Source organism: Ictidomys tridecemlineatus, chromosome 5 (assembly GCF_052094955.1).
Source record: "Ictidomys tridecemlineatus isolate mIctTri1 chromosome 5, mIctTri1.hap1, whole genome shotgun sequence".
Taxonomy (NCBI): domain Eukaryota; kingdom Metazoa; phylum Chordata; class Mammalia; order Rodentia; family Sciuridae; genus Ictidomys; species Ictidomys tridecemlineatus.
In genome coordinates, this window is record NC_135481.1 from 103,579,646 (window position 1) to 103,596,765 (window position 17,120).

The 17,120-nt window shown below is 39.3% G+C and overlaps 1 long non-coding RNA gene across 2 annotated transcripts in view; it reads left to right on the forward strand.

Annotated features, from left to right (window-relative positions):
• The first annotated feature begins 1,235 nt into the window (after nt 1-1,235).
• The window catches only part of LOC144377906 (uncharacterized), a 29,742-nt gene continuing 13,857 nt past the window's right edge, over nt 1,236-17,120 (forward strand). For both annotated transcript variants that reach the window (XR_013439183.1, XR_013439182.1), the window contains exon 1: nt 1,236-3,878. This is a non-coding gene — a long non-coding RNA (uncharacterized LOC144377906). The remainder of the gene's footprint in view (nt 3,879-17,120) is intronic.

A 17,120-nucleotide genomic window follows, 5' to 3' on the forward strand; every position in this document is an offset into this window, starting at 1 on the left:
AGAAAACTCACTTCTCTGAACTGTACTAGTGCCCCTAGTTTTATCACCTCCTATTCATCCCTGAATAGTTTGTAGTAGACTTCAGCTCCATCATTCCATTAAAACTGTAAGAAAGAGTAGTTAAATCTGCCAAGAGATGGGAGTGACATTTAAAGTTGGACTCAATTTGGGGAAGGGCATATCACAGAGAGAGAAGGGCAAGGACGGAAGGCAGGAGGCGAGGCTGAAAAGATCTGCTTTGTCAGAATTGAAGGCAGTGAAGGACTTTCAGTTTTAGAGACAAGGGAAAGGAAAGCAAAGCCCTCCCTTGCAATACAGGGGGAAATGAGCGGACAGGACAACCACATGCCTTCTCTGGGACTTGCCTTTGCATTATTTTTCTATTGTCCAAATGATGATGTGAATTCTCATTTCCAGACGCATTATGAGCCTATGCACACTTTTCAATAACCCTGGGGAGATTACCTTTTAGACCCTTGGTTTACCCAGAAACCCTAGTTACTATCCGCAAAGTCCCTCTGGTTTAATAATCCCAACATATAAGCCCTGTTAACAGCTTTACTCTACTTTTCAGGTATGATATTCTTCTCTCACCTCCTCTCTCTCTCTTTCCTCTCTCTCAGACATATATGACCTAGAAAAACATTTCCATATTTCCTGTCTGTTGAGTATATATATATATATCTGATTCATTTGGAGATCATAAAAATGGAATGTCCCTAAACAATAAAATTAACTTTGAAGGATAAACTAAAATTGTGTATGGTTTGGATATGGTTTGAGTGTTCCCGTCAAGAGTTCATGTGTTGGGACTGTGGTTCTCAGTTTGGTGATGTGAGAGGTGGTATGGAACCTTTAAGAGGCAGGACATAGTGGGAAGAAATTAGGTCATTGAGGTCAGTGCCCTTAGAATGAATTAATTCAGTCCTTGTGGGACCCTGGTTAGTTCTTAAAGGAGATGAACCTGACCCCTGAAACAATTTTTGGATTTCTGTCTCATGATGTGGTCTTTACTGCATGTGTATGCACCATATCATTTGTCACAAGCCCCTTGTCAAAGCCAGCTTCATGCTGTTTGGACTTTCAGTCTCCAAAACTGTGAAATAAATAAACCCTTTTTATTTGTAAAGTAACAGCCTCCAATATTTTGTTATGGTATTAGAAAACTGACTAGTGCAAATGGTCGTGTTGACAAGTGACTCAGGAAAAGTCACATGGTTGTTAAACAATCATTTATCTTTCTTTGGTGTCTCAGGGTATCTCCAGAAATTCTGGTTTCCCTACTTAAGCATAGAAATCTCAGGTCATATCTTTTCCAGCTATTAACTTAGGCTGTCAAAATTGATTTTCTCCTTTTTTCTACTTAATGTGTGGAGTCCATGTGGGAAAAGACCCTAAAATCATATTCCAATTAGCCTAAACCATGGGAAAGAATTACCATTTAATGGCTAAAATATAGACTCTCATGCCAGACAGCCAAACCTGAAACCTAAACTTTCACTTACTAGTTTTATGACCTTTGTCAAATTACCTAACCTCACTTCCTTTTGTAAAACAGTACAATAAAAATTTCTCCATCCTATTGTTATATGAAGAGGAAATGAATTAATACACGCACAGCATTTAGAAAGCATTGTGACAGTAATTTTAAGAAATTGTTATTATTACACTGTTGTTGGGTGCCACAAGACCTCAAGAGTACCTTGAGAGTTTGGAAGGAACTTTCTAAGACAAAGGGAAAAAGTTCATAGGAGAAAACTTCCAGTGGATCCCATTCTTCTCTATGATAGACATGTCCCCCATCCACCAACATGTTGTGAGTGGTGAATGAGTCATACATTGCTTCCTTGGGAGGGGACTGGGATGAGGAGATAATTAAAGGATACCATAACCGTTTGGGGAAAAAGGTGTCTTATAGTGTGTATGTTGTGAAAAAAAAATGTTGTAGACGCTCAAGGTAGACATGAAGTACCCCAGTACCTCCCTCCCATATGCTTTGCTGTCCCTCACTCTCATCACCCTAAGATACCAGCTGTGAGGCGGTCAGTGAGGCCCACCTGGATCTTCTTTTGAATCATCCCAGGACCTAAAGGAATGTGAGCACTGTGAAGGAAGCTCTGGTATTGATAATTATGCATCCACAGGCTAAGCCAGGGCCAATTACAGAGCCCTCGATGGCAACAAATATAATTAACCTTTGAAGATTTTTTTTCTTTTTGCATATCTTAGAAACAACTAAGAGGACAGTTGACAAGATAATTTGAAGGAAAAAAAATAGTGATGTCAGTTCCTTAGAGTTCTGAGTCTTCCTTTTTCTCTTCCATGAATGGATTTTCATCTTCAGAACAAATTCTTGATTTTTGATTTCATTACACCTGAGCTTTTGGATGGTTTATATTATAGGTTCAACAAAATTTACATGGTACCTCTCTTCCCTTCCCTGTCCTCTACCCATAGCTGAAGTTCTTCTTTCATTTATGGCAGGAGTATCCAGGAGGATGTCAATGTTTGGTAGTGACCTGAATGGGAACAGGTGATGATAGCACCAGAGGAAGGCTTGGGTTCTTCTCTGCTGAGCCTTTGAAGGACAGATGTTCCTCTAAAACCTTGATGAAGTGACCAAACCTTTCCAATTTTGTTGGGGGAGAGAATCTCCCAACATTTCTGGCCTTCTTCTTTTCAGATAGATCTGGAAACCTTCAGAGGCAACCTCAATGTTGGAATTTCTTCATTTTGCTGTGTGACTAGTGACTTGGATTTGCAGGCTGAAGCGAGGTCAGTGGGCACTCCATGATGCACTGAAGTTCGGAGGTGGATTTCTTCTGTTCCTACAGCACCATATTTAATGTATTTTATTTCCCTCTAGGTCATTACAGTTGTGCCAAGCATCACCAACCTAGTCTAATGCAAAGGGAGATTTAAATGCTATAGATGTTCTTTGCCCTGTTGCTTGTGTCAAAAACTGTGTGATATTGAAACACTCTTGAGATGTTAGTTTTCAAAACTGAAGACTAGTCTGGTGTCTCTGATATCTGGGCATGAGGAACAGTCTTAGTGAGAGGTGAGAGACAGTCATGTGACCTTTTCCCCCAAACCTTGAACCGAATCAAATAAAATTCTGTTGGGAGAAAGATGACCAGATCAAGGTCATGGGAAAATATTTCTATGCTCAACATGCTGTCCCAGGCCTGAGAGAGTTTATATATCTTTCCCCTTGGATGATCATTTTTCCATTACGTTTTTTCCATAATTTATGTAAAAGTTTTTCCATGAAATGATGAGCTTCTTATCACACTGGTTGTTGTGGTTTGTATTCACAAGGAGGAAGATGATATTATAAAAATCAGTATTTAGAGGACTTTGAGAACTGAAGGTAAATTAAATGTATTAAAAGTTAATAGTACAATCTCCTGGGGAGAATTCCAAATAATTTATGTAGATACTCTGTCTTCAAGGAAGTGGAACAAAACTCTTTACTCTTTTAAGTGTGAACTGCACGTAGTGACTTCCTTCAAAGAGTCTATTATGAAAGAGGGGCAGAGAGTGACTTTAAAGCAGAGAAACCTGACAAACACTACCTAGCTCTCTAGAAGATCAAAGTCAACATCAACATCTGTAGTCAGGAATCACGTAGATAACATGTATCCTTGATGTGATGTAATGGAAATGACACCCCATCTCCTCCCCCAAACCCATAAAGCAGACTAATCATGAGACAAATTCTAGTAGAGAGGCATCCTATGAAACACCTGACCAGAACTCCTCAAAACTGTCAAAGTCTTCAAAAGAAGGAAACACCGAGAAGCTGTCACAGATGAGAGGAACTGAAAAGGACATGACAAGCATTCTGGGTGAGCTCCTGGAACAGAAAAAGGACAGTAAGTAAAAACTAAGGAAACTGGAATGAATTATGGACTTTTGTTAACTCTGTGTGTGTGTGTGTGTGTGTGTGTGTGTGTGTGTGTGTGTGTGTAACACATCAATCATTTCTTTGTATTTCGATTGATTTGATTCTCATAGTGAGTGAAGCCATGCCTCTATTAAGGGTTAGAATATCTGGCTAGGGCTTACTATCCTTAACTTGTGCTTAGAGAGGAAAAGTGATTCATCTAAAGTCACACGCTTCTTGAATTACTGAGCTGGGATTTTTAACGTAAGACAACATGACAACAGAGAATTATAGGATTTGCCACAATCTTAGAGTGACATATGTTTTCTATTGTTTCTATAAAAACCGACATCATCTCATTGTCTTTAAACAACCCTCATTTATTCTGTCATTGTTCTGTGTATCAGTAGTCTGGGTATAGAGTGGCTCAGCTCCTTTGCTTAGTCACATGAGGCTGAATTTAAGGTATTGATAGGGCTACTTTCCTTACTGGGAGCTCTGGGAATGATCTGCTTCATTCAGGTCATTGGTACGATTGAGATTCTACTTTCTTGATGCTGGTAGACTGGAAGCCTCTCTCAGCTCCCCCAGGCTTCCTACGTTTCTCATCACAATGCCTGCTCCTTTATAAACCACAAGAGGCATGTGGAGTCTTTCTCATGCTCTGTATCTCCTCGACTCATCCTTTGCCACATCTCTCTGTTCTCAGTAAGGGCTAAACTCTGATTTTTAAGGGTTCATGTGATTATAATGGGTTCACCAGATAATCCGGTATCATCTATCTCAAAGTCAACTGATTAGTAGTTGTACATTTATAAAGTTCCTTTGGCCATATAATGCATCATAGGTACAGGATTCAGGGATTAGGGCATGGACATCTTTTGAGGGGGCTGGCTTTCTGCCTGCCATGATTTAAAAAAGAGCACTTAGATATTTGATATTAAAGGTTATCACCATTATCTACTACCTTCTGACACCCCCGATACACACACACACACACACACACACACACACACACACATCCTTGAGAATTGAACTCTAGTAAATACTAAGGTTATCAGGTTATCAGTTTTGCTGCTACTGAATTTCAAGACCCTGCCGCTTCATCATTTTAAATGAAAACAACACTCCTATCTTTATTTATATATGGCCACTAGCCAGGGAAGCAGCTGGCTAGCAATGTATTGAGTACTCTTCAATATAATTTAAACATACTTCAATATCTGACGGAATCCTTTCTCACTTCTTTTTCCCCTTCCTCCCTCCTCTCTCTCTCTCTTCCCCCTCTTTTCTTTTTCTTCTCTTTTCCTTCCCTTGTCTTGCTTCCTTTCCATTTCTTGCTTCTCCTCTCTTTCTCTCCCTTCACCTCCCCTTCCCTATTTTTTCTTTTTAACCTTAGAGTTAGTATCTGTATGTCTGTGTCTCACACAGTACCTCATACCTGGCGGACACTCAGGGAGTATTGAATTCATCAATTTAGAAATTCTTGCTCTAATTTTCCCCTCACAGCTGGATGTAGGTGAAGATCTCATTATCTCTACTTCACAGAAGACCAAACTGAGGTTGATACATTAACTCATTTCTCCATTCCCACTTGGCAAGTCCAACCCCTGTAGATGAGCCAGGCCTTCCCTCCAGTTTTTCTCCGACAACACAACATCTTCACTGATTCCTGCGGGGTGGGTCACTTGGGGCAACTGATTTATAGGAAAGAAGAGGTTATTCAGATTAGAGCTTCAGATACTCTGAAAGTGATGTTTAAAATTAGTGTTTCAGTGTAAAGTATCAAAATGAAGAATTTGCTTTCCAATTCTTGCAGGAGTTTTCAAAGGGTGTGCATGGCAAAGCTAGTTATAACCTCTCTTTATTCCATCCCTTCAACTGTTGCAACTGTTAAATGGTTAATAAAGGTAAGAATAAATGTTTCATAGGAGAAAATAAGATATTATGTCTATACAGCACTCAGTACAGTACCTGGCATCTGGCAGGTGCTTTTCCCATACTCCACCTGGTTCAGACCCTCACCCACTTTAAGTGCTTGTTTAGATAATTTCAGTGAAGCTTCCTTCACAGCCTGTTTCTCACCTCATGATCCAACAGGCACGCCTGATTTAATGGTCTGATTCTGACTCTTCTCCATTCTATAGGGCTTACCTTATATTCTGACATATTCCATTTATCCTTGAAAGTAGGTTACAATGTGGAGTTGGAATAGGAACTGAGATGGGGGAAATCGACTCTTCAAGAAAATCTCATTTTTCCCTTTCAGAGATTACAAACAGAAAAACCTCTAAGCTAAATGCATCCTTATGGAAAAGTGGTTGAAGTTTCTAAAGAGCCCTAATTTACACATCAAATCGCCCCCACAGGATGAATAAATACTAGATAAATATCTGATGACTTTGCATTGTCCTTTTTGTTTCAACCCCTTCATTCCTAACTTTAGTCACCCCTAGGCACAGATTAGAGCCACATTATAATTGAGTAGTTCTGGAGCTTTATCTGAATTAAAGATGTCAGTAGGTATCCCCCCTTGGTCTTAGTCTGTCATTTGGGTAGGCCTGTTTGGAACCACGGAAAGACTCTAATAATCCTGTGATTCTTTTAGGGTTGAGACTCCACTCACTTGGTATTCTTCTGGCAGCGCTATGAACCCCCTTTTCTATAATCCCTTTTACTGATAGTTAAACCACAGGCACCAACGCTTCCCTACTCCACCTTTTCCCGTTTACTTTTCTCTTTCTATACTCTTATCATACGAATGCAACACCATCTGTCACCCTGCTGCATTCCACTACTGTGTCATTTAGAAACCTACTTCCAATAGCACTTCTCTCTGGCCATCATAACTGAAATTGAATTCTCCTCTAGTAATATTCTGTTCCTGGTAAACCTCTCCAGTGTTCAATCTCATTTAATCTACAGACATTGTTGTCTACTGAGCTTTAACCTAAACTTCAAAACTGCCTCAGCACAACAGATAAATGTCCAATAAATACCTTAAATTTCTTTCTCTTACAATCCCTTGCTTCCTTAGAACTCTGGGGACCAAGTCAGGGTTTGATCTATTTCTTACAGCACACAGTTCAACCTTCCTTATACTTCTCAAGTGACAATTCATTCACAGGGGCTTTCCCAACCATCTCCCTAACAAACGGTGGTCTCTGTCTTTGGTTAACTGACTTCTTTCAATATTATGTCCATTTTGGTACTTTGATCTTCACTTATCTTTTTTATCATTTTACTCATCTCTAGTGTTTTTAAGTGTTGGTTTGATCATTATTCATGTATGATGAGACCAACAGAACATGAAATGATTGACACTGAAAAGATAATGTGCTATTTGCAGTTCCCCAGAGGAGAGGCATGTCATGCACATAGGGACACATGGGAAGCACTGGGGTCTGCCAGGAGGCAGGAGGGAGGGAGAAACATGAGCAAGTGCCGTTATTGTGGTTTCTGTGGGAAGGAATGGACAATGCAGAGTAAGCCATTTAAGATTGACCAGTTTTAGTCATTTTGGCAGGCTCTCAGAGCAAGGGCTGACCCTAATTCTCTGGTGCCTGGCCCTGAGGTGATTGAAAAATATGGATAGTGGCATGGGTGTAAGAGTTAAATCAAACAGGTAGTTAGGGAGCCAACTTTGGATTGGTTTGTTTCATGTAACGGATGTATTTGTAGAAAAGTCTTTCACTATCTCTAGGAACCAGCTCTCTGGACAAGGGGCAGTCTCTCAAAGATCAGTAAGTCCTCCAAACCAATCATCAGAAAATATACAAAGTAAAAAAAATCCAGGATTAATACATATAGACTCGAAATCTCCACAAGATGAAGCCCTGGATTAGATTCACAGGATTCATTCATATCAGTGTGGAACTTGTTTTCTGAAATGCCCCTTTCCATCTGCAAACCTCTCATCTTCCTCTACCTTCCACTTGTTTGCTCCAGTCAACAAGTTATTCATTTTTCTTCAAGCACCTTGACACTTGGAAATTCTCTGGATCCATCCTCTCCATTTTGAGTTCATAGGCCTCTCCACTCCTTTCTGTTATCTTCCAAGTGCTACTGACTGAACCACATAATGTCCTCAATCTAGCCACTTCCTGAGAAACTGATGTGACTCCATTTTTAAAAATAAATAAATAACAGCAGCTTCTACCTCAAGACCTGTCCTAAGGAAGGGGGCGTGAACCTTGTCCTTGGAAAAACCCACAGAGCACTCCTAAGCACATACCCACCCTGCTGAGCTGTTTGTCTGTAAATAACAGGAGAGGTCTGCAGCGCCAGGTGTCCCTGACTCAGTTAGGCTAGGTGAGGGCCCATAGCAACCCCCCTAGCAACCTCCAATCAGCATGAGACAGGGAAAATACCTGGAATGTCAGATGACCCCCAAGTAGTTTATGGTGGTTGATAACATGTTGGGAAACCATGTAGTTTAGCACGTACACCCCTCGTGGCCTAAACCAATCAGTTCAAATGAACCCCCCTCTTGTACTAGCCAATCACCCCTACCCAACTTATTCCTGCCAGTGAATGTGCTAATCAATGTTAAGGGTTGTTGTTTGACTTTCCCGCAGTATGGAATGATTTGCTGTGTGATGTTGTGAGGCATAGAGTATCCCCCCAAAACCTATAAAATCTCACTGAACAAAGGACCAGGACTCACTCCCTGGGACCGCTGCATCCGGAACGGTTGTGAGTCCAGGCTCGAGCTTGCGATAAAGACTACTGTGTGATTGCATGGGATTCGGCTCCTGGAGGTCTATTGGGGTCCCACGAATCTGGCATAACATCTCATCATGTAGATGTAAGTCTGGTTGCTTCCCTTCCACCAGGACCAACAAGATTATCTCTCCAACTCTAAATAATTTACACATTGCTGCTGGGTAAATGTTCCTTAAATATAATTGCTGTTAGGAGAATCTCATGTACTTTCCTCAAATTTCCCATAATCACTGAAAGGAGAAATAATAGATTATTCAGGATTCATGACCCTTCATGTTATGGCTTTTGTCCTATTCTTTGATGAAGTTGGCTTTAATTTTTCCATGACCAGATATAAAATATCTCTCCAAAGAACTATATAACTTTACGGAGGCTCTTATATTCTGTGTTGCTTCAGTTATTTGTACACTAGTAAGTTCCTTCAGGGCAGGGTCTCTATCTTATTCACTTTTGTGTTTTCTTTAGTGATTAGTAACAAGTCTTATAAATAGTTGGTGTTAATGATTATTTTTCAGGGATGAAATTTCAAAGCACTAGGTAAAAACTTTGGTCCTTTAGCTAAGTCCTTAATTAGGTGCCATTTTGAAGAAAATAGTTATTTTACAAGTAATTGCACATGCCCAAGCAATTATTCTATAAATATTCGTTTGAATCAAGCAGTTAAACAGAGTTCCAAATTGCCACATGTACCTTAGTTTGTGTTGAATTTTGTACTATAATCTTTCCTGTGCTTTTAAATTACACTTAATATTTAAAAAGGGTTAAACAAATGTGATGTGTGGTATCCAAGGGAGGAGGGAAAGTGAGATGAATTAAGTTGTTTATATAAAAGCCAAATAAATCTAAGACACAGAAATAGCCTAATACATCATGCACTCCCACACATTGCCAGCTTTGAGGGGGTAGCCACATTATCTTGCCTGGAGACAGTGAGGGGGCAGAGAACAATGGAAAGTCTGATTTATGACCCTTGGTTGAGTCAACTGGCTGCTTCTTAGTTATTGACCAAATAGGATCCGTGCATGTGAAAGGAAGGAAGAAACACACTCAGAGTTTCAGAAGTGGAAAGGTTCTTAGAGGTCATCTGCCTCAATATCCTGCCCATAGCAGGACTCTTTCCTAAGTGGCACAGACAAGGCTTCTGTAGAACATCCCACCCTGAGAGATGATTGCTCTATTGAGGGGTCTCATTTCACTTTAGGACAAAGCTAATTATTAGGAAATCCTTCTTTCTTTTGAGTTGAAATATGTTTCCCATAACTTTTACCCACTGGTCCTCATTCTATTCTCTGGAGTAACACAAAATAGATTCAATTAATCTTCCTTACAATTGCCCTCGAAATAGCTGGAGCCCACGATCTTGTCCTCTATCAATCTTTTCTACAGGTTAACTAGAAATTTCTGTTCCTAACATAAACAATTTCAACACACCTTATTTGTTTCTTTCATTTGAAATTTACGTCATGCCAATCAGCATATTAGTTCATGTGTATTTCTGTTTTCTTGTCTCCTTTTTTTCCTTGTGCTGAATTAAATGGAGGATTGTTTCCCCTCCTGAATCTTATTTTTCTAGCCACTTTTCTCAAGATCCATCCTAGGTCTTTAATGAGTCCTTTAAAAACAAGTTCCATAAGACAAAAGGAAAAAGAGGGGCGATATTCTCTCTTCTTTTAAATGACATATAATAATTGTACATACTTAAGCAGTGTAGTGTGACAACTCAAACATATACGGGGTAATTAACATCTCCATCTCCTTAAAAAATATATCATTTCTTTGTGTTTGAACCTTCAAATTCCTCTTTTTCAGTTCCCCATAAAATATATAATAAGTGTTTTAGAACTTCTTCCCTCTTTTGTGACTATGTTTGACTGTTATCCAACCTTGTTCCATGGGGTTGCCTCTTTCCTTCCTGGCTGGCCTCTAAGATGCTGTTTGTTCTTTGATAGGAACTTTACGGTATCTGAGGTGATTCCAGTTTCTTTTGACTAGGCCAAAGTAGTTCTGTGAGGCCAGCCTCAAATGACAATTTGTTGAATAAAACAAAGCCGATATTCATGACTTAGAGTAGAAAGTCAACTTTCCACTTCAGGAGTTGACTCCTGAACCTCACCTGTTGTAGTGTACCAACCGAAGAAATTCCCTCAAATACTAAATGGTGTCACTTGATTTTATTCCTTCTGAACTTTATCATGTTGATTTTTAACTCTTCTTCCCTTGCCCCCTAAAAAGTCATTATGGTTTGATTCTGTTTTCCAGTGGGAATTTCTGTCATCTTTCATTTGATGTGTTGTATGCACTGATGTCTTAGTTTAAGCTTTAGGTAAAACTACTGCATTGGACAGAACCAAGAACTTGACTCTTATATCTGTCAACTGGGCTCCTCCTTCCAGATGGATGTGGATCCTTTTCTTAATAGCATGTAGGTCCGAGTGTCCTGCCCTTTGTGAAGACTGTTAACTGTGTTATTAGTCAGTGAGCATTTCTTCCTTCTGCTGTCCTGAAAAGGCGATTCTAAAAGTTCTTGTCATGGCAGTGCTCGGGGCTGGATGTAGTGTCACTGTACCACATCTTACTAAACTCCCTGAACAGGAAGAGAAGGGAGTGCATTTTGTCTTAGTGACCCCAGGATTGTTCTTAAGAATCAACACATTCTCTTCTTTATGCACATACCATTGACTCTATGTGCTGGTACACATGTTCTGTATCTGCTTTCTCCAATGTGATAGCTACAAGTCACATCTGACTACTGAACATGTGAAGTGAAGCTACTGCAACTGAAGGACAGACTTTTAAATTCAGTTAATTTTAATTTAACTTTAAAGAGCCATATATGGGTAAGGCCTACAGTATTGGAAAGCACAATTCTAGCATTCTGGATTTTTTAATGAACAACACCGGTGCACTCAGATGCTTCTTGTTTTGTTTAATTGTTACGACAATTTGTGATTATATAGTTAGATTTTTAAAATTTTGGTGTTCATCTTTTATCATCGGATCACTTTTATTCTTGGAGATGCTTAAAGTCTGCTTTGCATATAGAGACATTTCTGTTTCCTTTTCTTCTTCAAACTTCCCAGCACAAAATGTTAAAAATTAACATGGTACTTAGAAAAAGAGCCATCCCAGCCACAGATAGCTGAAATTTTGCTGAAAGGAACAGGCATAGATTTTTCCTCCCTCTTTTGCAGTGAACCTGTTTCTCCTACCTCATTTTCCCTACCCCATTCTTCACCCTTTTAACACTAGAGAATAAGTTCTTGAGATTTCAAGGACTTGATGCAGTCTGGATAGGTAGAGGGATATTTTTAATTAGAAAAGCACAAGATGTTAACAAGAAATGAATGCTTACTACAGGAATGTATTTCTCTAAGTAAATTATTTAAAGGTTGGAGCCAGTGTTAGAAAGACAATTTCATGCTTAACACACAACCAGATACAAATAGAACAGGAAAGGTTTTTACACCAGGGTATATTGGAAATATGTAGCTTGTATCACATCTTTGACTTTGTAACCTTGGTTGCTAAATGGCCATGCCATGATTTACAAGATTATGTGTGTGTCTGTGTGTGCACATGTGCATGTGTGCCTGTAAGTATACAAACTCAAAGAATTGTTTAATACGTGTAGATTAATCTACGTCTGTAATGGCATATATTTATTCCTACATCTGACTTTGTGTTTTTTATTTCTTTATGAATACTTAATTCTTGTGAAAAGGGAAACTTAAAGAGCCCCAGGACTTTTTAACTGTGAACCTGATGGGGGGATTGAATCTTTAATCTTCAACCATTCACAGAGCACTCAATAAAACCCTGCCTTTGCAGGGTTAGCTGTGGAGAAAGTCTTGCCACACCGGCGGCTCCCTCTTGCTCGAATTCTGTGTAGAAGTGAAGGTTAGGTTGGTCTGACAGGCATAGCTCACTCATTCAAGGACTCACAGTGACAGATCAAGACATGAGTTCCCTCTTCCTCTTTGTTTCCTTGATAACAGACTTGAAGAATTGACAGAATAACCAGACTGATCTCCTATGGATATATGGTTGGTATAATTCATAATAAATGGTCAAGTGTTTTGAAAAAATGACTCCTATGTAAAATACTGAATGTCGTTTTGTGTCTCCTGACAGGAGCTACTCTTTACGGGCTCAATTCCCTTGTTGTTTTCTGGCACAGTTGGAAGAGGAACAATTAACTCTGGCCATTGTATTCTAAGTAATTACTGATTACCCCATACCTTCTCTGAAAACAAGGCAGAATGGAAAATAAAACCACACAGTGACCTGTAGGTGGTTTCTAGTGTTTGTAGATACAAATGCTGCTCCCCAGCTCCCTGTATGCCTGTGTTGCTTAACTCTTCCCAGCCATCCATGATGGATGACAGAGCTCAGAGCAAGGAGCCCTGAGGCCCTCACCACATCACTGCACTAATGGACCCTGAACTTGTCTAAGAGAAAACAATTAATTTTTAGGCCAGCATGGCAGCAGGATCTTCCAGAGCTGAATTTTCTTTGTGTCCTAGAATCAACCATTTCATAATCTGTCCTAGGCACCTCTTTGAAAGGCAAATAGATAACAGGAGAGAAGTAGGGAATGGGGGTGAATTCCCTTATTAAATGTCTTTATTTTTTACTCAACCTCCTTGATAACATCTTCCAAAACAATGGGTGAGTTTACTGTCTTAATGAGGAATATTTCCTTCCTTCCTTCCTCCCTCCCTCCCTCCCTTTCACTTTATAAATATTGACTGCCTGCTATGTGCCATACACCAGGTTGAATGGTGATGATCCCCTAGGGGACATAGAAAATTCTAAGGTGCACTTCTGAAGGTTGCTGTTCCCTCCTGATACCACTTCAATGTCTGATTCCTCCAACAGAGGTTCACTGAAAACAGAGGTGCATATTTTAGTAGAAGGAGGGAGGTTTACTGGAATCATGGGAGAATTTGGGAACAAGAGGAGAAGCCCAAATGGGTAGAAGGAAGCAAGCCATTAATAGTTACACATTCAAAGGTTGGCTGCTTTTGTGTTAAGACCATTAGACATGATTAACACTCTGGAAACTTGGTAAATAAGAGCTTTAGTTCTTTTGAAAGAATCCTGGTTGGTGGGTGGAGAGAGCAGAAGGAGGAAGTAATTAGAGGGTAGGTGCAGAGGCAGGAGGGCATTTCCAAAGGGCTTGCTGGGTGGCTTGCTCTCTTAACATGCTACCAGCCAGCTCACCCTTCCATTGTTCCTTGCTCCATGATGCTTTATTCTTGTTCCATAATTGAAGGAGATTATAGTTTAGAAGTAATATTTAAAAATGGATTATTTAAATGTATACTGCTTATTATGTTGGCTCAGTACATTGTGTGTGTATAGGTTGTAAAGTATTTTAAGGATTAAGTTGCAATTAATTTTTTATCACTTTAATTTCTTATGTTGTTCCCTGTGCCCCTTTGCCTCCAGTCTTCTCTAACAGGAGCTTTCTAAAGATACCTGAATATTTTTACCTAGTATCTAAGGAATATCTCTTGGTACAACTCATATGGAACCAATTCAAATGAGGATATGGTTATAGTGGGGAAAAGGGATGGTTTCCTTTGACAAAATTCCTTTTTTTTACATACCTTATAAGTTTATTGTAAGGTTACTTAAACTACTTCTTTAAACTAGCCTTATTGAAACTGAACTTGTGGAATTGAATGGGGGTGGAATTTGTCTTCATAAAAATCTAAATAATAAGAAAAATGAACATTGCAAACTCTTAATAGACATTTACCAAATTGGTTATAAGTGAAAAGTTTCCTCACGATAACAATTACTTTTTATACTATATTTAAATTGAGGGCTTTGTTGGAAAACAGAGGTGAATTTTCCAGAGCTAAGTTTTCTTTGTGTCCTAGAATCAACCATTTCATAATCTGTCCTAGGCACCTCTTTGAAAGTCAAATAAATAACAGAAGGGAAGTAGGGAATGTGGGTGAATTCCCTTATTAAATGTCTTTATTTTTACTATATGGCATAGCAATAGCAATTAGCATAGTATTAGCAATATTCTTATGGCATCCTAGAAAGGGTCTTGTTTTGTGGATTTCCTTAGAAAGAAGAGCAAATGCTCAATAACTGAAAAGCCAAAGTATCATGGCCAAACACTAAACGAGTTTTCATTCAAACTGAATTTTTCTGAGATGATCTGATCTTAAACAAATAGTTCTTTTTCTTCTCTTCTTAACCTTATTGACAATGTTAATTTTTACCTGAGTCATATACTCTCTAGTGAAAGAGTAAAATTTAAGAAATTCCCCACCCCAATCCTTTATGTTCCTATAAATGGCTTCATGCAAAGAACACCTTTCCCCTTAGTACTTGGATAAGACTGGTGGGCTTGTTTACTTATGACAAGACCAGACACGTACCCCTAATTCCCTTCTTTTACCACTTAAGTGTTTAGGAACTGTTTTGTCCCCATTGGTCAATCAGAACCAAATACTTGTCAACCAGACTTTGGTTGCTTCCCTCCTGTCTTTGAACCTCAGCCCATGGTCAGCCCCAGTCTGCACAGAACTCCTCCTGAGAGTGGGCTGGCCTCATGACAGAACTTCTGTGGTCCATTGTAGATGCACGCCCCCCTTCCCCACAAATGGTTCTTTGTTGCCAGGTTTGCTTCTCTCTATAAAAGAAAAATCTTTTTTTTTTTTTTCTATAAAAGAAAAATCCTTTTGGCCTACCTCGTGAGGCATCTACAGGTCTCGTAGCCAGAATGTTCTTCCTATTGCAATCGTTCTTCCAAGAACACACCAGCAACAAGTAAGCTTGTCTTCACTAAACCTGGTTTTTGTTTTCATTTAGCATTACTTGTACTTGTCAGATATAGCGTCTCAAGGAACTCAGAGAAATGAAAAAATTTCCAGAGAACTTTCATGAAAGTAATTCAGACATGACTTTTTTTTTTTTTTATCTGTTTGCACTGTTAGAGTAAATTAAGATGACAGACTTATCAGAAGTGTAGTTCCTTGTAGAGTCTCACAATATCCCTTCTATCTGGCTCATATTTTGTTTAGCACTCTAGGCGAAAAGTCTGAGTACACATTTTATTCTTAAAGTCTACAGTAGACTTTAGGCATGAAGGATTTGTTTCCCGATTTCTATTATTTGACAGCAGCCCCTAAAGTCTATGGAATGAAGTGACCTTGTGTTCTGTGAGGCTGGGGTGGGTAAAGTGTGAAATTTAGTAATCTTAACCTCATTGTGGGCTTTATTTTCCAGAAAATAATTGAAAGAAAAAATAGCATTTTAGCCATGTTCACATACTTTGGTCTTTCTTTGGAATATTTACATTTCACTGTAGGGGAGGAAAAAGTTTTTGTCTACCCCTCTTGGTTCTATTGCTGGAAGCTGTAAGTTAAATGTACAAAGACAGATTAAGTGGAGAAAAAGTGTAGACATTTTATATTTAATTATATGTGCATAGTAGCTCCACAGAAAAGAAATGGTAATCCTCAGAGATGGTTAGACCCAGGGGCTTATATACCATTTTAACAAAGGGTGAAATATTTATGGCTAGACAAAGAAAATGGGTTTGGATCTCCAGGGCAGTAAATTGTAGGAGGATGACTAGGAAATGTATGGTAAATAATAATTGTTTACTTAGCTGGTTATGCAGACAGAGTTGCTTCCTTCCTCCAAGTATGGAAAAGGGAAATACCTGTATGAAGGGAAATCAATGTCCTGATTCTTGGCAGAAAGGGGAGGGCAGAGAGTTCTTTCTGTGTTTGTTGTGTCTTAATTGTCTTCAAAATAATCCTTTTGCTAAAGTGGAAATTTTGGGGTGACTTATTGGATCCCTTTCACTTATGATTTCATTATTTTCCCCCAGAATTCAGGATAGTTTCTTTTCTGCCATACACACTTAGCAGTCATTCTCTTTAACATATTAGGAAAAATAACCATACTGCAGGGACTCCTGCTGCAGATCTAGAGGTTCATCTCCCTGGGTTGATAGCAGAGTGGGGAAGGGGTAAACAAAGAGGCAGCGTTTCCCTCCTGACTCCCTTCCCAAGGTCAAAGCAGGAAGAGCCTGCCCTTACTTTGCAGAGCATTCTTCATATGGCTGTTACCTATCCCGTTGGGTTTAATTCCATTTTTAATGAGCTGCACACCTGTGTCCCTGGCTGGCTGCCCTCCACACAGTGGGAAGAGGAGAGGGAGGGTGAATTCCTCCTTCATCCTGAGCCCTAGGATTAGGAATTTCGCCTGCCTGTATTTTGTTGAACATCCCAAGGGTGGATGGTATTCTGAACTTCTTCCCATTATGCTAAGCAACAAACAGGCTTTGTTGTGCAGATTGAGTTTCACAACAGTGAAATTCCTCAATAAAATACAGGCTCACCACAGCTCAAAAAAATCTCTAAATTGCAAGATATGTTGGAGGGAAACACGTCTGAATTTTTGTTTTCATTTTGTTTTAATTAATTTCCTGGTTAGGAAATTTACTGAAGCTCCACTCAGAGAATATGATGGT